Source organism: Hyposmocoma kahamanoa, unplaced genomic scaffold (assembly GCF_003589595.1).
Source record: "Hyposmocoma kahamanoa isolate Upper Pololo Valley unplaced genomic scaffold, ASM358959v1 64, whole genome shotgun sequence".
NCBI classification, from domain to species: Eukaryota; Metazoa; Arthropoda; class Insecta; order Lepidoptera; family Cosmopterigidae; genus Hyposmocoma; species Hyposmocoma kahamanoa.
The window spans coordinates 23,204,977-23,232,032 of record NW_020653852.1 but is presented as its reverse complement, the minus strand read 5'-3'; the positions used below and the strand labels follow the sequence as shown (position 1 = coordinate 23,232,032).

General features: G+C 36.3%; 1 protein-coding gene and 1 non-coding gene across 6 annotated transcripts in view; both read left to right on the top strand.

The window, feature by feature from the left end:
• The window catches only part of LOC113231081 (protein prickle-like), a 423,515-nt gene that overhangs the window by 64,541 nt on the left and 331,918 nt on the right, over positions 1 to 27,056 (top strand). The gene's annotated exons all lie outside the window — the stretch shown is intronic.
• LOC113231169 lies at positions 6,439 to 6,545 on the top strand. Its single transcript, XR_003310544.1, has one exon. It is a non-coding gene; the product is annotated as a U6 spliceosomal RNA (small nuclear RNA).

The window sequence follows — 27,056 nt, the reverse complement described above, 5'->3', positions numbered from 1 at the left end:
GCTTTATTTAAAACCTAGAAGATATGCGTCATATTTGGTGTAGGTCAGTGAGAGAGTTGCCTGCCTTAAGGGAACTGGAAATCGTAACTCTACCGGAGTTTTACATTTTTGAGGTGTATTTTGTTAAAAGGACCTAGGTAACTTTAATTTATTTCAAACTAGATATCATAGAAATACGGCAAACAACATGCCTCAGTGGCCGGACGGTTACCAAGCCGGACTGCCATGAAGAGGTCCTGGGTTCGATTCCCAGGCCGAGAGAAATATGTGTATGGCTTACATTTATTTCCCTCGCGAGTTCCGGTGTAATTTGTGGTTGTATATGTGTGTGTCCATGGCATTTGCGACACAGGATTTCCCTAGTGTGGGGTTCTGTTGAGTGTGTGCGTTATTATTAAAAGAGAGTACGGCCCAAACAAAGCTCAAATACGTTTTTTATTAAGGCCAATGCCTTAATACATTCCAAGACTGCAAAAGAACTTAATTATAATCAATTTGAAATAAATTTGCATAACTTGTTAACTGCTCAATGCTACACAATTTTGACGAATTTTTATTTGCTTATTAAAATGTTAATTACATGTACAGTATATATTTTCAGTTATAAATGGTTATAAAAGTTACTTTAGTTTTCTGATCGATATTATATGTATAGTGGAAGTCACTAAATACACAATATGTTTGTATGTTTGTTTCCACTGTGAAACTTTCTTATTTTCTCACCGCCTCATTAACAACCTGGGACTCCAAAACTTGTGTAATGAGTACCATTTTTATCTTTTTGATGACGACATTAAGCATATCTTATCAATATAATTGACTAAGTACATTTATGTGATAGTTTGACATTAATTAAACTTAATAAATTCTTTTCCAAACGGAACGAATCACGTGACATAAATTAACTCCAGCTTCAAATTACAGCAATAAACGGCCTGCTCTGTGCTGTTTCGTTACTCGTCTGCATAACCGTAATTAAAAAGTAAAACAATTAGAAATATGGTGCAATGAATGCCATCATCTATCATATATTCAGAGTACACCTATTAACATTTTAGCCTGCAAGTCTTAATGTACTGCTTTCTAAGATATAGACAATATTTCTATATATGCAATTTGTGTTTCACTTCTTGCAGCAGTGCTACTTGATATAGCATCTTTTACGATTTGTTGCAAAATTTCACAGTCGATTTAAGTCGATTTATTTTCTTAATATTAATGAAGCGAGGTTGTACAATACGTGCAACCTCATTATCTTATAGAGTTTTACGTGGTTTTGCCGCGTATTGTAAATAACAGATTATTCAGACTGGTGTTTTATCATGCTAATACGGCGAACATCAAAAGAAGGATCGAAGAAGCCCAGTTATATAACTTGGAATACTATAATATCTCAGAGTCTTTGACCACTTCTAACTAAATGTTGTACTGTAAGACCACCTACCACAAAAGGGTTGTAAAAAATAAAATGAATCTATATTCACTAGAAATGCGGTAACATTATGACAGTAATATAGTTTAGCGTCGTGTGTAGTAATCATTATGTACACTCAAGAGAGTTTAATGCAGTATAGTCTTTAGAACACCTTATAAGGCACCAAGTATAATTGAGACGTAATCGACATCGCTTTTAACTTTTTTTTGTGAGATAAATTTAATTCAATCGATATCTGAGCGACGCACTGCGGCCTGTTGAGTGTTTTGAGTCGAACGACTTCGGGACGTCTCTCGTGGGGCATGGGCGTTTTGGACAAATGACTATGTGGCCATTAGAAACATGAGTAAAAGACAGTGTTAACAAAATTATACATATTTTTTTATTACAAAAAAAATTGTTCGATAATTAAAAAACATAAGTAAACGTTTTTTCAATAAAGTTGCTCGAAGTAGTATAGTATAGTAGTAACTGAGAAAACTACTTATCGATCGATTTGCTAAATGGGTGTAAATTATTATGAATTACATTAATTTAAGACTCATTTTAAATGTTTTAACATTTTATTTCACCAATAAATTGTGAGGCTGAATGGGTTCGACTCTTCACATATTGTTTTAGAAATAATTACGTTATAATTTGTGATACACTTCACATAAAAATATTATATGTACAGTTTTAGCGATCTGGCGGATTTCATAGAATTTATTCCACCTAACATTTTGTTTTGTTTTGATTTCGAAATTTAGATACAAATATACTAGGTGCTAAGAAAATTTCAAACGTTTTTGAAAGCATAGGAAAAAGTATATTGGATTCCATTTTTATTTGTAAGTCAATGTTGGATTCGCATAAAATAAGACACTCTATAAGATTCAAGTTTTGAGATATTTGATAATATTTTTTTAATCATGGAAATAGTCATTCTGTGTAGTAATTTTATTCAGATTTTTATGGCATGTAATTAAAATACTTTAGCTAATGTGACTTTAATTAATATGGTAATAACATGCTTCACCTGTAAGTCGACCAAATGTATTGCAAAACGTCCCACGGGCGTCAAGGTCATTGCAAACTCGCTCGTTTGCTTCACCAACTTACAATTTTCGTAAAACAATGTACATTTCAATTTTCGGTTAATAGAAATCACGTAACCTTTATTAAAGAGATTCCTTTGAGGAGAATCAAATAAACTAGCAATTAATGATTAACTTGTTTTAAAGTCCGGGACTCAAGACGTGGTAGCAAAACACACAAAGGCTGTTGTACGAACCTACTTACAATAAAGTAACAAAGATTTAAAAAGTTTCATGGCTCCAAAGACGCATCATTTTACACCCATTAGAACCGAGTTGAAATAATTAATCGGTATCACCCGTGAGTCGTTAATGACCCATTGCCGTCCGTCTGCACGCCCCATTACGATCATTAACTTATCTTTCCGTGTGTAGAGCTCGTTAACCTGTACATTATTTATAAAGTGACTGGATAATTTTGCTTTGTGCATTAATAATTTTATTTCCTTTTATTAATAATCCGGAATAACGCTAACGTATGTACATTGGAAGTATGTGTATCAGTGAAAGTGGAAGAAATCATTTTGACATAATGTAAGCTGAGGATATGATGAGGCTTGTTAATATAATATGCTCCAGAAAACAATATTGTCAATTTTGTAGGTTATTAATACATGTTTTTATAGCGTTAAATTAATGGAAAAATATACAAGGTCTGCTTAAGCAATTACTCGAAAAGAGAGATAAAAAAAGCTGTATTTGCATATACTGAAACTATAATTCTTTTAAATGAAGGTACATATTTCTAACTGCATACAGCCGAAAAAAACATTTTTTTAGCTAAAGAACAGGCTCAATTTCCCATTGGATAATTAAGCCTGTTCTTTGGCGGAAGTAGATGTCAGTCTCGTCATCTTGGGTTCCTCAGCAAAAAGTTTCGCCTATGGCTTCTAACCAAAAGTTTCCACCGCAAAAGGTACAAAGCTGGTGCACAGGCTGAGGTTCACGTATATCTGAGTCTTTTGTGGGGTTTGGACAGCTCTGGCGGCGGAACCCGCCCCATCCACGCCTGCGTTATAGCATACTTGTGGTTCGCGACTCCTGTGGTTAATAAATACGTTGTTACAGTTGTGGTAAATCAATACTTAGTGCCTTGATGCTGTGCTATCTGTGGGCTTCGATACGCGAAGAGTTACATGGTCAAAGGTTACAACTGTTAACTGGAGGAACATTGCCATGTTTGCACAGATATGAACTTAACAGTAAATTAATAATCAGTCAGCTGTGACTGTGTGTGTGTGTGTGTGTGTGTGTGTGTGTGTGTGTGTGTGTGTGCTGAAAAAATGTTGTTTTTTGTATGAATTAAACCGATATTCGCGATTGAGATCCTAAAAAAATAGTTTAATTTCCAATAGCAATCACGAAAACCTAAGAAGACGAGTAACAAAATTGTTGTTGTAGCTAGTCAAGTATTCACTTGCTCAATGTTTCTTATCAATCTCCGTGGTAAGAAAATGATACTTTAGTTTAAAGTCAGTTCGTTGAGTGACAACTCGGGAAACACTTCTAGGGCAAATAAAGTTGATTGTGTGATGTTTTTGGTAAACATTTCAACACTGTTGAGAAACTCTGTCGTGTTTGTACACAGAACCCATTTTGGAAATAAAACAATTGCTTGTGATCAAAATTGCGTAATATGTTTTGTTTTCTTCAAACAAACCTACGTTTGACAAAGTTGTCAACCAACATTGTCAAACAAGTCAGCCGTGCATACGGTCTAATTTTAGAAAAATACTTCCCTTTTCAATGTACAGCAATTGCGAAAACCAATTCGATAATTATACAAAACACTTTTGCTACGTCTCATTAAGTGAAAATCGGGTTAGGATAGGAATGGTACCGCGCAAATATTTGAGAAGTGGCATTTTGGAATGAAAATTGATACATTTTTGTTCTTCCTAACTTAGTAATCGGATTAGTTAGTTAATTCTAAAAACCCAATCGCTACTAGCGATCGCTGCAGCGCGGAAGTCGCTCTTTGTTAGCACCAGGTGGTAACCAATCGCCTCATTAACTCATTAGGAGACAACTGCTGCGATGTTATGCCGTCAGTAATAATAGAAAATAAAAAATTGGATAAACCCGACTGTTAACATGCTGGTGTCTATCCTTGAAATCTCTTGAGTGTTTTGTGTTTTTAGTAGTACATAAGTACGTCTACTTACATAATAGACTTTGATTTCATTGAACACAGTACTTAAACTTTTATGATGAATTATTTTTTTAATAATGAATTATAATAGCTTCATTTCAAGAATCTTTTAATGAGTGCTAAATATCAGAGGACATATTTTATATCCGTATGTGTATAAAATAACAAACTTTAGAAATCTCGTACTAATTTTGAAGAAATTCCAAAAACGAATTTATAGATATGTTTAATCACTTCAATGCCTGCCTGTCCGTTAAACTATAAAACCAATTAGTTGCCTAATAGCGCCGTGGGAAGAATACGTAATGATACCAGTTCTACGCACGTCCCTCTGCGATTGCGCTGGCGCGTCTCTGCGCGTCTACGCCCGAGTGGACATAATTCACACTTTATGTGCCCGCGTATATTAATTACTGATAATTATACCAAATGATTATAGCTCACACTAATGAGTTAAAAGCCGACATTTAGGCCGGTTTAAAAATAGATTATCGACGATCGGAGAATCCATCCGGGACCATTGCCTACCAATAACATTTTTGGTAGAGACAGTACTTTTACCGCGAATAATATTTAAAATCACTTATAAAGAATTGTTATACTTAATCACAAAATTCAAATTCTAAACGATTAGACAAAACAAACAATGTATCTACATAATCGGGTCGGTCGTACCTCGATATGGACGTTGAAACTACCAGAAAAAATAAAAAATAAGTATCTGCAGGTCGTTACGCAGGCCATATTTTGAATATTGAGATAATCGGGGTCTAAGGTCACCAGGTCTATGGGTAAAATATTCAATTGTAAAATTTTGCACGCGTAAATGTGTAGAACTACGAAAAATAATAAGAAAGACATTAATTTTTTGAAAGTTAAGCAAATAAACACAAAATAGTCTTAGAAAAATTACTCATCTACATTGTACATATTTAATTATAATATATTCCTCTAGTCAAAGTCAAAGTGAAATAATATTTATATCATAGGTAAGCAAATTATACATGAAATCATCACACTGATTAAACTCTACTGCTCATTCGTTAGGCAGATTCCACTGACGAGAATGAGCAAGAAACTCTAGGGCTTGTTCTTAGCAGGTAAATTAATACATTTGAAAACATTTATCATTACAATATTATTTCAATCATCTTAGATCGAGAAACCTCAAAAGAGCTCAACGGGTCACTCCCACATCACCTTTAGTATAAAGTTTTTGTTTCACTATACTATTAAACCTCGTAATTGGCAAGTCTTGAATATCAATCGGAATCTTATTACATAGAAGCTATATACATTGCCCCTTAAATGAATTTGAGACTTTATAAAGACAGACTGTCAAAAGGACAACTAGTCTATTTCTATTCCTCTTATTAACATTATGTCTGTCACTATTATCATAAAATAATATTTATCTTAACATAGATAATATTTTCATAAATGGACTGTGACGTTAGCGTAAAAATGATCTCTCAAAGACACTCGAGGTACTTTAAAATACCTATGTATGTAATTGCCCTTTCTGAATCTACCACAGACCAATTTGTTATTCCGTGGACTCTATATTAAATTGGTAAGACTTTTACAAAGTCAAAACAACAAATTTGTTACCTGACGGTAGATGGAAGTGTAGGTTCGCTTTTGCGTATTGGCTTTTGTTATTCACCACTAGATGGCGGTATATTTAATCGCAATACAAAATAAGAGCCCTAAAACGCGCAAGCAAAATTTTCCCGTTGCGTTAATATATATGGAATCTTGTTACTACAATTAGTGTACTTGCTTCGGCAGTACATATACTAAAATTGGAACGATACAGAGAAGATTAGCATGGCCCCTGCGCAAGGATGACACGCAAAATCGTGAAGCGTTCCACATTTTTTTGGTCAGTAATTTTTGGTGCTTTTGCTTTTTTATTGTTTTAAGAAAAATTTAAATAATAACCTTTTTTATTTTTATTTGCGTTATTTCATACCTTTAGTAGTATTTAATGCTTGCGTTGGTTGTACGAAAGAATGAATGTCGGTACATTGACGGGGCAAAAATAGGAGCATGTGAATCGAAACGTGGAGAAAGATAGACCTGTTATTTCGATTAGATTAGGGATGTCCTTAGCAGGCCACGTTTAAAGTACCAGAAATAAACGGGCATAAACGGTAGACTGATGCAATTGGAGAAAGCGAAAGAGCTTTGTCAGGAATGTATTGAGAGGCGTTTCTGCCTACCCCATTGGGCAGGCGTGATAATATCAGATATATTTTTCTTTTATTTAGATATACAACAAAAATTCATCCTTACCATTACTAAATAATGTTTCGAAGCTGCTTATTATAACACTTATTAAAAATCAGTTGATGCTTTCGCATAACACACATTCGCCACCTGGTCTTTATGTGCCATAAACGTTTACGGGCGGCGACTGCGACGACCCGACGACAGCGACGCGACGACAGCGACGCGACGTCTCCGCACTATTAGATATTTGGCCTGGAAAGTAAACGCGGGATCATAATTTAACGGTGAAGGCGGATTTAACAGAAAGTCTTTTTTTCTAATCTCTACAAATAACTAAATATTTATAATGTGTAAGCAGCCCTTTTAATATATACACAGCATGCCATTTGCTATCTATATTACTAGCACTTAGAATAATATCCCTTTTAATTATAAAATATTTTTTCTCTTAATTGGTTTATTAACCTATTGGAATGTGTTTTACAAAAATCTTTGAACTCCATATCCAATTTCAATTCGCGTGTAAGTATAATTAATTAAAATCTCCCATCAAATTAGCTTTGAGGAAGGTCAAATTAAAATGGTCAATTTTACGACCTTGGCATTTTAATATTAACATACACTGAGCTGTAAACTTTGGTGGTCTACTATAAAACCCTTCGGACGTCGTTTGTCCGACGCTCTCTAACTAGGTATGAAAATATTGACGCGGATGGTTTTATAGCGCGTATAAAATTATTTATGAACTATAACGATTAACAACACGGAAGTTTTTTTTTATAGGCTTTCTTTATAATTCGAATATCATGCGGAATGTGACTATAAAGTGTGAATTTTGTATTAATTAAATTTTATAGAAAAAACTTGTCTCAGAGAATAAAAACTTTAAATTTGAGGCATTGTGTTTAAAGAAACTTCGTGGTGAAGATTTTTTGTTCCACACCAAAGTACTTAAAACAATTTTGTTGAAATGTTGTAACTTTACATTATTCCAGATATCATTTACAGTAAAATTATACAATAAACAATAATAATAATAATAATAATAAAGATTTTTTTATAATCGAAAGATGCATAAACACGAGATGCAATGCATTTATCTCACGTCCTAGATACACAGTGTAATTTAAGAGAGTAGGCTACATGGTAAATATTTAAAATATAAAACGGAGACTGACTTCCTGGCCAGGCCGGAGCGCGCGGCGCGGCGGCAGACATATTGAAAACTTGAACGTGACTCTCAACTTGTTGTGCGCTACTTCTGCACGCGTCCTTCACGAACACTGATCTCTACTCTTGATACTGAATTGTACAAAGTTGTTTTTTCGGTATTTACTTATTGCAGTAATTCGGTGACTGCATTTGGGATCAGCGATATGTCTATTAACTATTGCTATATTTCACTTCTGTAAATTGTTACACAAGGCTTGACATATGAAAAATACGGGGTAATAATATGTAGGTGTTTATATGTATAACTTAATGCTAGAGCAGAAGAAATGCCCTGAATTAATTGAACTGCTAGAGCCAGTTGTCTTGCATTGCAATTATTATAATTAAAAATATCAAAATGTCGAGTTCTTCAACCGTGACCATGGGACCTGTAAAGGGTCTGAAACGTCGGTTTGTTTGAAAAAACAAATATACGCGATTTAAATCCGGAAAAACAGTTTCATTTTCTAATATCAAAATGGTTAACTCCGTCAATTGCTTCGGACAACTTCGACGAGCACGTTTTGAATTTCGAACTCCGAATTCAGACCTCGTCGAGGTTGCTATGACGACGAGATGAAGCCATCGATACAAACAAAGAAACTTCCTACTTTCAAGCTTATGCCAAAAGCCGTAAAATCCGTTTTCTTAAAGCAAATTTCAGTTTGACTCATATTAAATTGCAAATCATAAAAGAGCTTTAGTTGCTCGTCAGGAACTGGAAATGAGAGGTCTTTATGAACTGGTCCTTAAATGATTAAAAAGGCTGCCTTAATTATTGCATTACCAATTTTCTGTGTTTCCTTGCAGGTATTTTGGGATAGGCAATTTCCATAAAATTAAATAAGAAACAAATAAAATATAACCAGAGAAGTATTGCCATCATACGTATTTCTGAGCGTTACTACTTATATTCCGGTTTTGAAGGGCAAGGTAAGGGTGCTGGCGAAACTACAGGCGCATGGCGCTTATGTTTCAAGGTGACTGGGGCAGCAGCCGTGCCGATTTAAAGCTCAAAGCACTAACTAAAGGCACTGCAACTGCTGTGGGTACCACTAGGTACACGACTTGTTTGCCCCATCATTTGATATCATAAAAAATGTATTTATTTACATCAATTTGTTAAGAAGTCGTAATGTTCTTTATTGTATTCCTAAAGATGGCTGTCGGTATGCGAGGAATTTAATTTAAAAATGTTTTGGAGTGGTAACGTATGGAACATGAATATTAAAAAACAGAATGTTGTTATAAACATTTACTTTCGTGGTGGAGATGTTTTGGAATGCTGACGTGGGGTTTCTCTATCTAGTGAGTTTTATGTTCTTTTTAAGATTCAAGCGCGAGTAGGCCTCGCGCACCGTTGGTTCCGAACATGCCAGCCATGACGCCATGATTTTTTCTGATGCTCCGTTAACATCGGATATATTACTAATACAATTTTATTATTTGATTTCACGCTTTTATTAACGTAAATTTGCATTTTCATCTCTGTTTGCAACAAGTTTATTGCCTTCTTCCAAATGCTTTTAATAAATTAACAGACGAATGAGTTAAAATTAATTTATAACGCAATCAAATGCAAGCACTTTAGATAAGGAACTCAAGTTTGTCGAATTGCCGGAAATTATATAAAATCTTCTGTATGTGGTAAGGCGGGACAGTCCGTACATTACTTCTTTTTTAATTACTGGTTTAACATTGTGATAGACTGATACCAACGAATCCGAAGTTACTAAAACCTGCACCAGGCTTTTAGCGTTTGTGGCTATCAGTCGACCTATACAATCTTACCGCGAACGCAATCAGCGAATGCATTCTCAAGACTACAAAGCGACGAGCTTTACTGTACAGGCAGACAAATTTATCTAAGTTAGCGGCTGGCCCGCCCTTTGCGTGTCGCCCCGTCGCGTCTCTGGGCTGGCTCAGCAACTAAGTAACAATGCTTATTGCTTAGGGGAACATTGTGGTCTTGTTTATTCGTACATCTTGTCTTTTGAATATATTGGAAGTTTCAGCTTTCCTAATAGACTAAAATGATGACCGGATTTGTGCCGGGGTATTAGCAGGTATATCGCAGAAGAGAGGGTGTCGCATTATTTTAGAATACTAATATAGTCAATTTAAAAAAGAACATACGAATAAAATTAACATACCTATCGTTTTTCATATCAAATATTTCATTTGACACCAGCCAAATAGCATATTATTATATATGTTGTAAATTCTGTCAGATTTCCATTGTATTACGTTGGGGGTGCAATGAAGGGTGATTGTATTTGTATTTGCGAACTACTCGCAATGTCTTATGACAGGATTATAAAATACAAATTTACAACTGATATTTATTTTCAAGGCTGTTCTTATCACATATGAAAGTAGTAGTATGCCAGTGAGAGTCCTAGAGCGGGCGCGGCGCGTGCTGACAGCTGAACCCGGGGGCGGGTGATGTATTGCATGGCGCCAGTCGTAGCACAGGTTTGTCATTTTTGAGATATTGCCTTTTGCTATCATAGTCGGGCAAAACTAATTTTATATTTCTTCGAAAATAATTGTGGCTTTCAATTGAATGTAAGACCGAGAAGAGGCTTGCGTTGTCACAGAAAGAATATAGTGAGATGATAAAATTATTTACAAAATTAAAATTCTCTAAGTGTATACGAGTAGTTGTAGGAAGAGGTAAAGTCACTGACAAAATAAAAACTTAAATGGACTTTTTTTTATTACATCAAGTGACGAGACGAACAAGTCTTGTCGAACGTCTGTCCATAATAGTTGCAATGCCACTCAGAGCTTTAAATTGCAAAGATCTGAGGGGCACTACTACTGCGCCCGTTACCCTGAGACATAAGTTGACAAGTCCCATGTGCCTGTAATTTCACCAGCACCCTTACCATTCAAAACCGGGCCATAATAATGCTGACATTACTGCCTGGCGGCAGAATCGGTAAGATGGCAATACTACTGGACGGACCTGGACGAACACTTTCACAAGGAGATTCTACTGCTACTAATATGATATAACTAATATGATGATTTCATCACAACAGTAAGAGCGTGTTTTGTATGATAGACAAATGGATGGGTTCCACGGAGAGTTACTGATTATTGTCAGACCAGAGTTCGATGATCGGCGGTATTAACACATATTGCATTGCTGTGGTTGCAGAGAGCTCGATGCTGTAATGTCAATGAATTGAATGATGAAAGTTGATATTTAATTTGGTTTACCAACGGAAACATGCGGTTTTGTATCTGTATACAGCTCTCAGAAATAAAACCATCAACATACTTGTAATACCTTTCCGGAAGTGTTTTAATCCTTTGGCTGCCGTGGCCGCTTTGAAGCGTCTTATATGTATTAACGTGCTAAGCCGATACGCCAATGACGCCTTATAGCGACAATGAAACCCTTTAGTTTTCAATTGAAATGAACAAATAAATATTAACATATTCCTTGTGTTCTTTGTGTCCTATTTAAGTACGGATTCATAGTTGCATTTATGTTCAGTTATGTTCTTCTTTGACTTAGAAGAATTGTATTATCGTAAGGTGGTAATTCATAACATGTCACTTCACTATACAGGCTTGGCGTCTAGGGAGCGAAACTAGATTTTGTCAGTGGCGTTCAAAAGTTTAAACAGCGACTAAGGAGTCAATACAGGAGAACGTTGCGTAACTGTCATGGCCAACAGCGTATCGAGAATAGTAATAATGCACCGCCGATTGCTAGTCAATATGATTCTGGAACAATCAATATTACAATCGTCCCCTTTAAGAGAATAACGTCACAGGGAACCCCTGTTCTGCAGTGGTGAAAACAAAAGCGAATATGTTCAAGATGGCGCCGCACGTGACTGTTTTACCAATCGCGCCATATTGCCGGATAAAGACCTATCCAGAAGCATGGCCGCTCCGGAGCCCTGCTAAATTCCTACGACTGGATCGCAAAGACTGATAAAATTTTTACATTGCCTGTTATTATTTAGTGAAGTCAATAATTGAGATGATTCATATTACTGGAAAGTTAATTCTTAATGATAATGTTTAATGAGTCTAATATTTGAGCTGGATTGTCAATTTACATCTATGAGCTGAAATGAACGAAAATTTAAAAATTTTATGGGTAATTTTAATTTGAATTAAATTTCATGTGCTTTGTGGACTAATGCCAAGATTAAACAAGCACTGATTTCTAACATTGCATAGAATAACAATAGAATCACTAAATTGTTCGATAGCAAAGTAGCAATGGATGATGTTCTTTAAGAGAACATCGAGGCTAAAAGGATAAAGAAAGAGGTTGTCGGTTATGAGGATTAAGATCCGATCAGTTTAAAGTTTGGGATAAATGGGAACAGTTCGCGGTACACACGACAAGAATAGAAATTCGGGTAAAATCGGAGAACCCAAATAAATTTACGTTTTAAGAAGAAGAACAAACCGAAAGTAAGTATATAATATTATGTTTAGAAATATTAAAAAACAGAAAGCAAATAATACAAGAAATCCAATTAAAATGTTGCCATTCCGTTTCTCTGAGGTTTAAGATCAGCTTACCCTACCTGGGATTTGTGCGGAGTGAAAAATTACATTGATATTAGTAAGTCTGATTGTTAATGCTGTATGGCATAAGCTTTTACATTATCAAATTAGAAATCTTTCTCAAGTACTACAATTGAGTCCCCAAAATCTCTTAAACCGCCCGTGGCTCGTGGAAATTTGAAACCCTCCAATCGGGCCAGTCTACATCTCCATTGCTCTAAATGACATCGTTTTACGAAAATAGCACTTTTATTGCATTTGGAAGTATTTCCAGTTCCGAACACGTGCGGTGAGGCTCTTGTTTTGTTAACAGGTTTTTTTTTTGCAATGGATTTTGGAGAAGACAATAGTTAACAAAAATAGTACAGGTTACACAGGTAGATGTAGTTTTATAAAAACAAATTAAAAAATATTCAAATTTTGTTATATTTGCCCTTAAATGGGCAAACAGTTTTAATTTAATAGTTAAGCACATCCAATTTCTAGTTAATTTTTAAGATCCTTCTTATCTTCGGCGCTAAAAGAGGGTTACAAATATGGAGCCTTTGTCTATGTATCTGTGTGTCTGGCTGTGGCAGCGGCTGCCACACTGTGATGAACATCTGTTCAGCAGCTTAAAGATCATAGCGCTTTCCCAGTCGGTGTTGGGATCTCAGTCATAAAATGAATATTTATTTTACTTCCACTTGTCCGCTCGACTTCAAATTTGGTATAATACGGTAATGCATTACTATAATTTGCAAACTTGATATTTTGCTGCAACCAGGTCAGTGTGCATACCCAACTATTCAACTTCTTACATTATAATTGTAGTATTTGGATTCATTAAATTGGTCTTGACGAGTTGAGTAGTTTTAGCTTGTGTATGGTGACTTTTTATTTGTTTTCATACTCTTATATTGCATAAAAAAAAATATTATGAATTCCAAAGCGTGTGCTAGTTGAAATGTAACTGTTGTTACAGTTTATTATCATCTGGTTCAGCGCTTAAATTAGTGTGGAAAATAAAATATAACAGAGTAACTTAGTGTGGTTATGCATAAACGCAACAGAAACTAAATTTTAAGAAGCTCTATGATACGTACAGATTACGAGTATTACATGTAGAATCACATGTAAAATAGCGAGGCATGAATTAAAATTAGTTGCTCTCTTTACAAGCGGTTATGTAAAACCAATAAGTTCCTAATTATATTCTGATTTTCACAGTATTTGCTGCTAAAGAAATCAATGTGTGGTCAATAAAATAAAATAATATTGATAGCATTAAATACGATATTAATTTTTGCGCTAAAACATTTGCACATGTTCGTCAATTGTTTATAAAAAAAGAATCATGTATTTGCTACGTCAGCATGTTTGTGCCACATACTGAGAATTAGATATCCATTGTTTTAAATTAAACATGAAATGTACTGATTAATAGAGGGAGAAAATTATTTTGCGTCTTGTGGTACGGCAGGTTAAATGCACGATTATTCCTCAGATAAATAGACAAAAGTTGAATGCGTCCACAACAATAGTGTATTTATAAAGATTTGCGTCAAATATATTTAAATATAAATGTTACAAAGGGAAACGAAAGTGTTAGATCAGCGACAAGCTTTTAGCGCTGGTCTCCAGATACATACTTGACATCTGCCCGAACTAAGACGAAGACCGGTTTCTCACTAATTGACGTTCGACAGATACGACTCGCTACAAAAACAACTAAACCCAAACAATCAGAAATAAACCTAACAAACTGCACATTCAATTCAATTCTCTTCGACCACAACGTTATGCAGAATTCACTAAAACGTTGGACTTGGTTTGCCGTAAACGAAATCAACACAAACCGCAAATAAAACTGTACTCAACATTGATCTGTTGTGTCTTGAAATAAAAGTGGTTTTTATTGAGTGATCGCTCAGTGTTTGTCACATTTTATATCATTTTTAAAATGTTTGCTCGTGGAATGCCGTAGGGTCATATGTTAGGTCCGGCCAGTTTTTGTGTTTACAAATTAATTTGAGTAAAGATACGGTTTACTTTGTGTCGCAGTATGTGAGGTGGTTGTGTTGTTTTGTAAGTGGAATGTCGTGTTCAAGGGCCGGTATGCCCGGTGCGGCAGAAACCTGTCTTTTGACTGCACTTCCAGGCCGCTTTGTAACTGCAACGCTACGTTTACGCTTAAAGTTTACTGCCATTTTATCTTCTCAGGGATAAATCTAAGGTATTCTCTGGTTAATTAGGCGAGCTATCTTGAACGTTACATTAGATAACTAAATGATGAAACATTATTTTCTCATAGTAATAACGTTTTAGTTAACAACCGGAAGATGTACATTTTAGATATGTAGTTAGTTTATGAAGTTTTTACAATCTCTAATCATGGCACAATCATGTTATTAGGAATTTTGTAGAATTTTTAGTTATTAAATATATGTTTTATGTCGAATTTATTGTACTATTCATAATAGGCTAACAATAATGAATACTGTATAAGTGCCAACAAAAAAAAACATAACTGAAAACATGGTTACAAAAAAATAAATTTTGTGACAACTCAATTCGAGTTATCGAGATAATGTGTGTTAATTGAAAAGCAATCACCGCGTCGGGACAAATCGATGACGATCGGTCATTACATGAACGACCCGCATCATAATGTTTACATCGCTCGGGATTGTAGGTTGGATAGGAGGTGACCAATCAATTAGGTTATAGGAATTAAGTGGGCTAAACGAAAAAGAAAATACTTGAATGACAACTAGTTATTATGAGATGCTGTAATATATATGTAATATAATAAAATACATAAATGTAGTAATTTTTAGTAATGAATTCTGTAAAACACAATTAACGTCCATAGTTTTGAAGTCTATGTTAGCGATTTGAGCGTCAAAATAAGTTATTAAAGTCTTGAGCTGACAAACTGACAAAATGGTCATTATGTAAATAACCGGGTACAGGGACAGCGTGGCAAACAGTTAATGTTTACCTATCTTGTGGAGTGATACGCGACGAGGCAAGCGGCAAGAGTGTTTGCTTCGTAAAGAAAATACAAAAAATAATTTGAATCACTTAGGTTTTCTCTGGAACATAAACTCGAAATATTCAACATAATTATGGTTTAACAGACATTACCTAAGTGGCTATAATCCTTAATTTGAACTAATATCTACAAGAGTTGTATTCAAGAGTAGTAGAGCTGCTTTTCAGTGGCGATTACCATGAAGATAACAAGAAAATATTTCGAAATTTTTAAGTTTATTGAATGTCACGATCTTCCAGCAAACCGTGCCGGACGTTATGCCAACTAAACCACGGGACGAACTAGCGCATCTTACGAATTGTTCTATATGCTTGTTGCAGATCTTTGTTCTTGGTTTATAATGACTTTTTTGTCGTGGCCTAATATTTCGAGATCAAATAATTAAAAACTTGGCAAAACATGTAAAAGTTGAGATAAACGTGGTAATCACCTCTCTAAAAGCAGCGTAATAACATAAAATTTCTACTCGAACGCTATAGTAACAATGTAAATACATATCATCACTACCCTTTTGCTCTCTCGCTACCCTTCCTTCACTCGCATCAGTCTTTTTATTTCAGTCATTCATTTAGTTCTTTTGACATGGCTACTTTGTTGAAGGACATTCTCGATTGACTTGAGTACGTCAAGTTTTTCGTCGAGTCTTTCTTAAATTTATCTCGACGTTTGCTGTTTGAAAATGGGGTCACAGCCCATACAAAATTAACCCAGACTCGGGGCAAGCGAAACCTAATTCTGAATTTTGTTTATATTAGGTAAGTAAATTCTGTATAGTTTTTGCTTTCAATATCAGTGGCTAACATATTAACATGTCAAATTTGCCTTTTGTTTTTACTCAAGTGCATAGAGTTAGAGGTTTTTTTAATGAAGGAGGCAAACGAGCAGACGAGCCTCTTGATAAAAGGTGGTCATTGTCGCTCATGGACATTTGCAACATCAAACGAGCTGCCTATGTGTTGCCAGCCTTTGAGAGCCTGTGAACACGCTTTTTGAAGAACCCCACGTCATGGCGCAAAGAAAACATTTCAGGAGGAAGATCATTCCACATCTTGCAGGCTCGAGGAAGAAACGAACGAGATGCCCGCGTGGTCTTACAATGCCAGGCATCTAAGATGTGGGGATGGACTCTACTCCTTTGGCGGGAGCAATATTTGTGCGACCTGTATAATTTAGTGATAAATATCACGGCTTGAGGAATGTAATCCAAAAATATTTTACTTGTGCAGTTAACAGTCTTTAACGAGCTATCTAGCTATTTTTGGTTTGCTTAGTTTGTAATTTTTTTATTTTCATTTTTTCCTAATTTTTGCTTAGTTTTGCTCAGTTTTATCTGTTTTTGCTGTTTGAAAGTACATAAATTTTTGAATGTAAACTAGATTTGATCTAGTCATATATGTAGACAGACTAGTCATACTCTCGTGCTTCCGAAATAGTAATTATTACCTTTATGTAAAGCAGTGCATACCTTTAATTTAAGTGCATGCATAATACTAAATGTTTCGTTTTTATAAATATTTAACGTATCTGTACCAACTAAACACATATATTTAGTTGATAAGCCTTACTAAATAAAAAATAAATAATAGGCGTCACCGGTACTGTCATCTGAATGCTATTAGTTGATAACACATCATATGCAGGATGAACAGGGTTGGTGATAGCACAGATCCTTGCGGAACGCCGGCTTTGATGAGTTGATGAGCATGGTGTCCGAGCACAATCCATCGATAGCGACTCACTCACCGCCTACTATCCCGTGGTGTAAGTACACAATGCCCGAAATTCGCTTTACGCAAAATGCGGTACGGCGTGCTCTTTTTGCCCTCGACGTTAAGAAGTCCAGTGGGCCCGATGGCGTTCCCGCAATTGCGCTCAGGACGTACGCTTCCGAGTTGGCTCCGGTCTTAACGCGCCTCTTCTCGTTTGCGTACCACTCAGGTAAAGTCTCGTCTTCATGGAAGATAGCCTGCGTTCACCCCACACCCAAGAAGGGTGACAGTACAGATCCGTCCAACTATCGGCCTATAGCGATAACCTCCTTGCTCTCCAAGGTGATGGACGGTGTAGTAAACAACCAGCTCTTAGATTACCTTGAGGATCGCCAACTTGTTAACGACCGCCAATACGGCTTTCGCCGCGGTCGTGGTCCTGGTGATTTTCTTGTATATCTCACGCACTAATGGGCACCTACCATCGAGAGCAAGGGGGAAGCAATGGCCGTGAGCTTAGACATCGCTAAGCTGGCACAAGGCACTTCTGTCGAAGCTACCATTTTACGGGCTTCCAAAAGGGCTGTGCAAATGCACATCATGGATCACATGGATCGCCAGCTTCCTATCTATTAGGTAATGTATGTTCATGTATAAACAAAAGCCTATCACAGTTTTTCTTTATTCTTCAAAAACTATCATTATAAGAACGTATAAAGTGACCAATTAGGGAAGGAATAATATAGTAAAATGAAGAAAACAAAAATAAAAACCAACACTTAGAAATGATTTTTTAAATTGTTTTACGTTTTATTCTTATAATTAATTTTCTACGTCTAACACACTCAGTGCTTGGTGGTCGAATATATATTGGTATCAAGCCCGCACAGGACTATCTATCATGACCCATTGCCCTCGTACCATTAAAAGGTACCTGTAATTCCAAATAAAAACGTTACGGAGCACTGTGAGAGTAAGTCATTAATTCTTTTACACAAAAAATGACTTGTTTATCGCCGGAGTAATGGGGAAACATGCTCGTCACTGAATTTAGTCATGTCAAAGGACCACGTCTGACAACGAACTAAATTGAACAGACTCAAAGTATACCAGCGCTATCCGCTCTGTGACCTTACCTAGTTTGAGCTGTCAAACTGACGGGATATTTGTCAACAAAGAAACCATGATCGAACAAGTTAATGCGATTCGTAGATAGCTTAGTAATTCGTTTCTCTAATAATTAGAAAGCCACACGTGATAACATCATTAGCTAACATTTATCTTCTCGTAAAGCAAATTACATATAGGTATATAAAGAAACGACCCCTGTGGTCCTCAGATGAGCACTGCATAGTGCATGAACGAAAACAAAAGGTAATATTGACACGAAAATTGATATCGAAAACAAAAACTATACAGAATTTACTTACCTAATATAAATATTAAGCAAAATTCCGACATAGGTTTTTTTTTTTTAATTTGACCCCTCTCTTCATATCAATATTCTATTCATATCATCATCTTTTTTGCTCATATGGATGAGCAAACCATCGAAGCTATCGCTTTTCTTTTCTAGTCATATAATTTTTCACATCACAACGTCCTCTTGCTTCACGCTGTCTCTAAGATTTATATCCGACAACTATTTAACAACAGTAATGTCACAGCATAATTTATGTTAAATATCCAATCAACCGGCAATAATCAAATGGACAACAACGTCTCCGGCTTCTAGAGGAGCGGATTTCCGCCGAGGCATTAAGTGAGTGAAATTCTATATATTAGATAGCGAGGAAATTACCTTTGCGCTAAAATAACATCTAACAAGGTTTTTTACAAGATTTTAATTCGTCATAACTGAGATGAATGATATTGTTAAAGGCTTGTCAGCTAAGTTGCCAACTTGCGGTACGAGAAGAAATGTGCCTACATTAAAGTGACACTTATTTATGAGACTTGTTAAAGAAGTTTCAACATCTATAAACCTACGCCACCGGAAATTAATGTTGTTAAATAATTACATAGACAGCAATCTCTTAAGTAATAGCTGTAACGCCAACATGAACAATATATACACAATAAATGGTCCATTTAAATTAGCTGAATTAATCCAACAATATTCCCGCCTGCCGCTGGACGGCGAGGCCAAGTTAGAAAACTGTCCCCCGCGAGCGCTTTACTGACATGGAATGTATTTGAAATACCCTTGTACACCTTTTAGGGTGCATTTTTAATAAACATATTTAATGTTACATTTCTTCTTACCTCAATCCTTAAAACCTTGCAGCGTGATTACTACGCAATGAAACCCAAACCTGATGTAATACAGGTATGCTATAGAAATTCGGACATATTTTAATTAAATGGGCACAACACGTTAGAAAATGCAAATTTCCCGTTAGTACGTGGTTATAGCAGTTGGGAATTAATTAAGTAGCACGGAGGTTGAAAAGCATAGAAGGTGTTTCTATCTGTCTGTATGAACAAAGGATGGCCCAGGCTTCTTTTTAATTTGTTTGCTGCAATAAGACTTTTACGAATGTTATTTAAACATTTCATTGGTAGTTTGTCGGTGCAGCGTACCTAATTTACATTTGTCGAATGGATGGGCGATGGCTCCACTAATTGACTAATTTCGTATATAATTTATTATGAGTAGTCCTATATCAAGATAAGTAAAGTGTTTTTTAATCCTTAATGGCCGGCGAAGCGAGGAATCCAGGGGCAGCGGCTACGGCACGATGGCTGATAGCATTACCGCGGGCCGCAGGCACCCGCCCTGATAACGCTATGAGTTATTGGCCACGCCAAATATTTGGGCACGGGAACCATTAGAGTGGAGAAGCCTTTTATATTTCGATTTATTTTTGTTTCACTTGACGAAACTTTTCGTCATTATTTTACTTTGGATTCGCTTTACGCGGCATAATTATTTATTTTTCACCTCACTAGCTCGGGAAGGCTTTCATTCTCAATAAAAATCTGCGCGTTCAAAAGCGTTCTTTGCACGCGGTTTTTTGAAATTCGAACTTGACGATGGACTGTATTTGATGGTGCACTCAACTTTTTCTTTCGATAAAAAAAGATAATGATAACGAAAAATGAAATGATGCGTTCAACTACGCGATTTATCATACATTACTTATTATGTAATATAAATCCGTAGGTACATTTTATTCTTATTATTATTGACATTAAATTGATAATGATAACTAATTGTGTTTATTAAATTATTTTAATTCGTCGAAGGACAAAAATAATTTCAATAATCACTTGATCACAAAAAATTAAATTAATTACAAGTAAGAATAAAAATTGATGAGGCGTAAATTGTAAACGCACCCGAAGATAAACTTTTTCTTTTCATTAAAAAAACTGATGTTTTCTAAGTTCACCTGTTTTTCTTCCATCTACCATTTTCCTCGCTACAGTGAGGTGAAAAGATGTGTGTATCGCTCGGCAGCAAAGTTGTTTTGCGTCTCGTGTCTTGAAACCCTCGCTACGGTCAGGAATCTATTTTTAACTGACTTCAAAAAAAGGAGGAGGTTCTCAATTAGACTGTACGTTTTTATTGTATGCATGTTACGCGATAACTCGCCGGAGTTCAAAAATGATTCACATATGCCGATTTGTGTACCGATTTGATGATTCTTTTTTGTTGGAAAGAGGGCACCTCAGATATGGACCTATTTAAATTTGAAGAAAATACTCCACCTCCAAGGGTGCCAAACTAGAATATGAATGACTTTTGAGGTCAGTTTTTTTTAGTACTTTGTACTGTTTTGTTATTGAACTACTCGCTCCGCTCGTGCATCTTAGCTTCCTTTTATTGCTCAGGTTTAAATACAAGCACTCCCGTCACACAACAATTTTTCCTTAACCTTCATAACAAATAACAATATTGTACTTTTTTCCGTAGTGGATTGTATTAACTGCTTAACTTATTTTAATTGCCTTAGGGGCCGGACGGTTTCCATGCTGGTCTGCCACGCAGAGGTCTCGAGTTCGATTCCCGGACTGGGAGAAATATTTGTGTGGCCTACATTTATTTCTCTCGTGAGTTTGGGTGTAATTCGAGGTTGTCTATGTGTGTGTCCATGGTACCCGCGACACAGGGTTTCCCTAGTGCGGGGCTATATATATGGGTGTGTGCGTTATTTATTTATTTTATTGGTGCCATTCCTTATTTGTTACAATTACTTTATTAGTATGTACCAATGTACCCTTAATTTTATCTTAACCAAATCTTGACGGTTCATTAGATTTCTGTTATTAAATTAATCGAAGGACAATGTTCTATAACAAAAAACGTGTTGTTGTTTTTCATGTATACAGTTACGAATGCTATGCTAATGACTACATTTTATCTTACCAACACAATGAAAGTATCAAATAATTTATAATTCACAAAACTGTGCACTAAATTTATTGTGTACGTAATGAACAATAATCGAAATTAGGCACCAAGAATACACAAATTTTAGACCAAACTTAGTGCAAATTTGTCACGGTTCCGACGTACAGTGTTGTAATTTTCGAGAACTTTCCAGAAACTTTTAGAAATTTCCATTGTCTTCCATACTAACCGTCGTCTGCGTCCAGCGCCATCGCAGCGCGTTGTAATTAATAGTCATGGCTCACGGTAGCCACCACCGCTGCCACCGACCGCCCGCTATTTTATTAATTGTTACCACGTTACGCGGAATGTTGTTAGTTTCTTATAGAAATGAAATGAGCTGTGCCGGTGTTTTAATATCCAGTATTTTATTGAAAACAAGCGAGTACTTGAACGATGGCTCGTCGAGAATTTGATTTAGTTCTTCCTAGATCCTTTACGACATCTAAGAGGCACTATAAATTGTTGTTAAAATTAGTTTTTGAAAGTAAAAAAAGTAAAAGTAAAATGTTGGGAAATGAAACTATATTCTTCGGTCGAAATCGCGTATATTTCTTTTTCTTGTAAACCAACGTTTCGGGTGTTTTACAGGTCCCATGGTCATGCCTGACCGGCTGACTTGCTGACCGAAAACTTAAAAACTCAAAGTGTAAAACAAATAAATAAGTGTAAGCGACAGTGTGGAGCGAGTGTGTCTTAATAAGAAGGTGTTGTTAGATAAAGTAGGCGCGGAAGGAAAACATTAATAAGGTAAATCGGTGGCCTAATCTCCGGAAGACGCGACGCGATATCGAGGGACTGGCAACACGATTGTCGCGGGGTACAGGGGTTGAGGAACAAGGCTGCATAAAGAGAAACATTGACAAGCGCTTAGAACGAAACGGCGTGACTATGAATGCTCGCTTTTGCTGTCCCGTTTCGAGGTAAGTGAATTTGCGCTTGCAATGTTCGTGTTTTTATAAACGCTGCGACCGAATAAGTCTGATAGCTAAGACGGACCTTAAGAGCCAACAGTTCGTTAGACCATGAAAATATTGTGATTAGAAAGTAATGCAATAGTAATGTTAGCTACAGGGAAAACAATAATTCAGTCGCTCGTTTCTAATTTCAATTTCATGGATTCGTGTTTAGTTCATGCTCTGTGAAACGTCTGTTTTCTATTTTTAGTGAAACACGTAGCACTGCTTGCAATCTGGTGACGATGTCGTGTTGATGGTTTTCTTATTCAAATGTGACGGGAGACGCAGGGGCCAGAGGTGAGGCGTGCAGGGGGCATGGAAGCTTATGACTCAGCTGATAATAGCTTAATCTGAACTGTAATGTTATCGACACGGGTCGGGGACTGTTTTACCGACCGGGAAATGGGAATTCGAAAATTGGTTAGTTTTAGAGGAGAAAGCTTGGAAGATTGGTTACCTAAATACCAGGACGGGTATAAAAATACATTTTGGTAAAGTAGTTAAATTGATAAACCCGTTAGGTAGCACGGAGCTGATACAATAGAATTCGCCGTCGAAACGAAAGAAGAAGAAAAGGAAGTTGTGAAATGGAGTTTGTCTGTTAAAACTGTCGAAGCTCACGGTAGTTCGTTACAAACGCAAGCTTTCAGAATTTTAAATCATGTCGTCGCGTGAACTAAACTATAAATCAACCATCACCAACTCCATTGCACGGTTAATGTAGTGATACTCTCTATATGCCTTTTACTTAAAATTTTAGAACGGGACATATTGGGAAAAACTTATAAATATTATAACTTAGGAAATAAAACTATTTTTCCGGATTTAAATCGAGTATATTTGTTTTTTCAAACAAACCGACGTTTCGGGCCCTTTACAGGTAATTATGTGTAACAATCGCGAAAACCTAAGAACTCGAAATATTATAACATTTAAATATTTCTAATACTCTTGTATTTGACTTCCTATATAACTTTATAATTTCGGAGAGTGGGCAGAAATTTTACAATTAAGTTTTACCCTTGCCGTTCGGTCTAGTAGAATGTCCGGTACACTCCATGTCCATGACTTATCCTCCATTCGCTCGAAGTTCTTTGCTTTGTCCATCTCGATGCCTATGATTGCTGTTTTTAATTAAAGCTACAATTTAGATCTTTTGAATGCTTGCGTGAATAGGCTAATTAATGCCCAAACGATTACTTAACTAACACTGCCACTTTTAGCCCTCAATACATTATCAGTTTCAAAACAAAAGCGTACTTGAATGTAAGTAAACTTACTAATAACCTAATTGTCCCCAAAGGGCATTCCTGTCAACGACATTCCTCTATTAATTTACGCTACGTTGTCGTGCGCATGCGGTTACGCGCTTTCGTGTCCGCGTACGCGATGGGTGTTGTTTTATGCCTGTTATGGTTTCCTAATGGTTGTAATGCATTAATTACTACGACGTTTATAATTCCACCTTTTTAGTAGTTTAAGCGGTGGTAGATCAGTGGGAGAACGGTTGTACCTCAATGGAGTGGCTGACGGTTCAAATCAAAACTTGGCAACACAGATGTGATTCCAATGAAAATAACACACAGTGAAAACGGATTTGCACATTTTTGAGATATAATTATAATAATATATAATATATTAAATTTTATTAAATTTATTAAAATTTAATAAAAATTATAATTATAATTTATATGTTGTTACGACTGTGAATATTTAGGAGCAGCTATCGGTAAAGAAAAACGTCGCGATCAAACTTGTACGTCGAAGAAGGTTCACAACCCAAGGAAAATGTGTAAAGTCTCCGTGGGCTGCATTAGGCCAATGTGACGGAGTATCATCTAAACATTTTCTTTAAATGAGGCCCACATCCAGCAGACGATAATGATGATGAGTAATTTTCAGCTTTTAATCGTTGAAGTTAGGGAACGTACTTCGGTACACGGTAGCACAGGAGAACTAGTTACTCGTAGGAGTGGTTTTAGTTTGGTTTTCACTTTATTATTAAAAGTACCTAATTAACAAGAAATTTGCTGTTTACGTCGTCGGCGGTGCAAAAATACAATAAATTTTGTTTGCTTCTAAATGATCGACAGCGGTGGCATGACGCGTGCGCAGTTTCAGCTGGTGCATTGTTTATAAATCGGGAAAAGATATCGTGAAGAGATTCTGTGTCGAATGCCGTATCTTCGAATCGAAGCATCGCTCTTTGGCACGGCACACCGCGCGTCGAACGAAACAAAGACCGGAAACAAAGTACAAATATACAAATCTACCATCACCTCTATATTCCAGTTCTCTGTCGTTCATTGTAGAAATTTGCCGATGTTATCGATCGATAATAAACAGCTGCGGCCGAAATAGAATGGCATTAGCCAACGTTCGATTGTGCTGACACCTTTGCGGCTTAAGCCGCGGCGATGGCGACTTCGGCGACTGCGATGAGCTGGAATTATGCTATCGGCTCCATCAGAGACATAATTTACCGCATTGTATTCAATGCGCCTGCGCTAGTCCGGGACGGACGGAATACAGGTAGCTCAGTATTTGACTGGAATTCGTGACATTCACTTTATGACTGTTAAATTGCTTTTGTTTCGGTTATTATAAAATTACGATCGAAACTCTCTTTCTCTTGTTTCAATTAATTTACTCTGGTATTACAGTTTTTATTATTTTAACAGTTAGTTAAAAGGTTATTGGGATTTTAATTGTAATTTTAATTTTGTTATTATTTTAATAGCTGTATTTAATTAATGGTTCTTCAGATTTTATCAGAACACAAAAGTATGTTAACGCTTAGAGATTATAACATAATAAAACTTAATCATCATTAGCCCACTCACAACTTTCGCCTGCATGGAATTTAAGCACCTATCCCTTCGTAGCAGGTAATCACGAGCTCATTTACAGCTAAACACTGGCCCCGGAAGAGCCAATCAGCATAAAGCGAGATGCAAATCAGGACATAAGTCTACTTCGACCCTTATTTACGAATTGCGTGGAATACACGAACGCCAAGTCTGTGCAGAAACGCACAGAGTCGTAGCTCAAATTTCCATATTTATGTTATAAGTGTGCTCCTGTCTAAACTCGTGCTCTAAAATGTTACACGAGTGACTTCAAAAAATACATACGAGAGTGAGCAAACCGGGTACAAGATCGGGCAATCTACTAGGGCAGTGCATAATGTGACAACAAACAAAGTTGACCCGATAGACCATAAGTAAATCTATAAGTAATATATGAGTATTGTACAGTTTCGAGGGTTTAACTAAATTGGCGTTGAATTTAGCGACTCAGCATTCACGCTCCACTGAGCGCACATAAAGTGCAAAACGTGCAAAACCAAACACCGCTGCGTTTCCGAGCCGAAAGCGCCCTCGTGAGGTCACAAACATTTTATCTATATTGGAGCTGATTCCCACCTGCAGTAATCCGAGCGGAGGTTCAGGAGATTTACTAGCCTCACTTTGCGGACTCGTTCGCTTCATTGTTCACTTACTTCACAGAGCTTGTTTGCTGGAAGTGATTACATTTTAATTGTACCAATTGTTTTTAAAGACATGATTAAAATTTTTGAGCACAAAATACACGCCGAACTGTCTACAAAAAACATCACAATTTCAGAAGAGCGGTACATAGTGAGTTGCTTCTTAATTGAGAGGTCGAATTTTTGAATTTCTGTAGAGGCATGTACCAATGACTTTAATTACGACATTTGTAAATGTTTAATAACAATACTTTTCGTTAACAGTGAAGGAAAATATCGTGGTGAAACCAACACATCCGCAACCCCCATTGGATTAGAGTGGCGGGCCATGGCCTGTACCCTCTCCGTATAGGAAACGCGCTCCTAACAGTGGGATGTGTAATAGGGTAACGATTATGATGAGTAAGAATTTTCTTTTTTTATATCCAGTAATACTGAAATTCGTTGTGAACATTTTCAATTGCCGCATTCTGGAGTAAATGGGACGCGATTACATATAGACTTCTTTTTAAATTGTAATTAGACACTGAAATACCACTGATGAAATGTCACCATGGAAATGGCAAAAAAAACACTTTCTTTCATGTCAACAAAAACAAGCTATACAAAATCAATGGTCATAAATGAGAACAAATGTGACATTTTCATCTCGTGTTTTTCATCCGAACATACTATTCACCGCACATGCGCCAGGGCCGCATAAGTCGCAAGAGCGAAAGAAGCCGTTGCATAATGCATCCCAGTACAGTTGAACTATAAACATCTCTATTCGTGGACACCTCGTCATTTTTCAGCCCGAGCTATGCCTGCGCC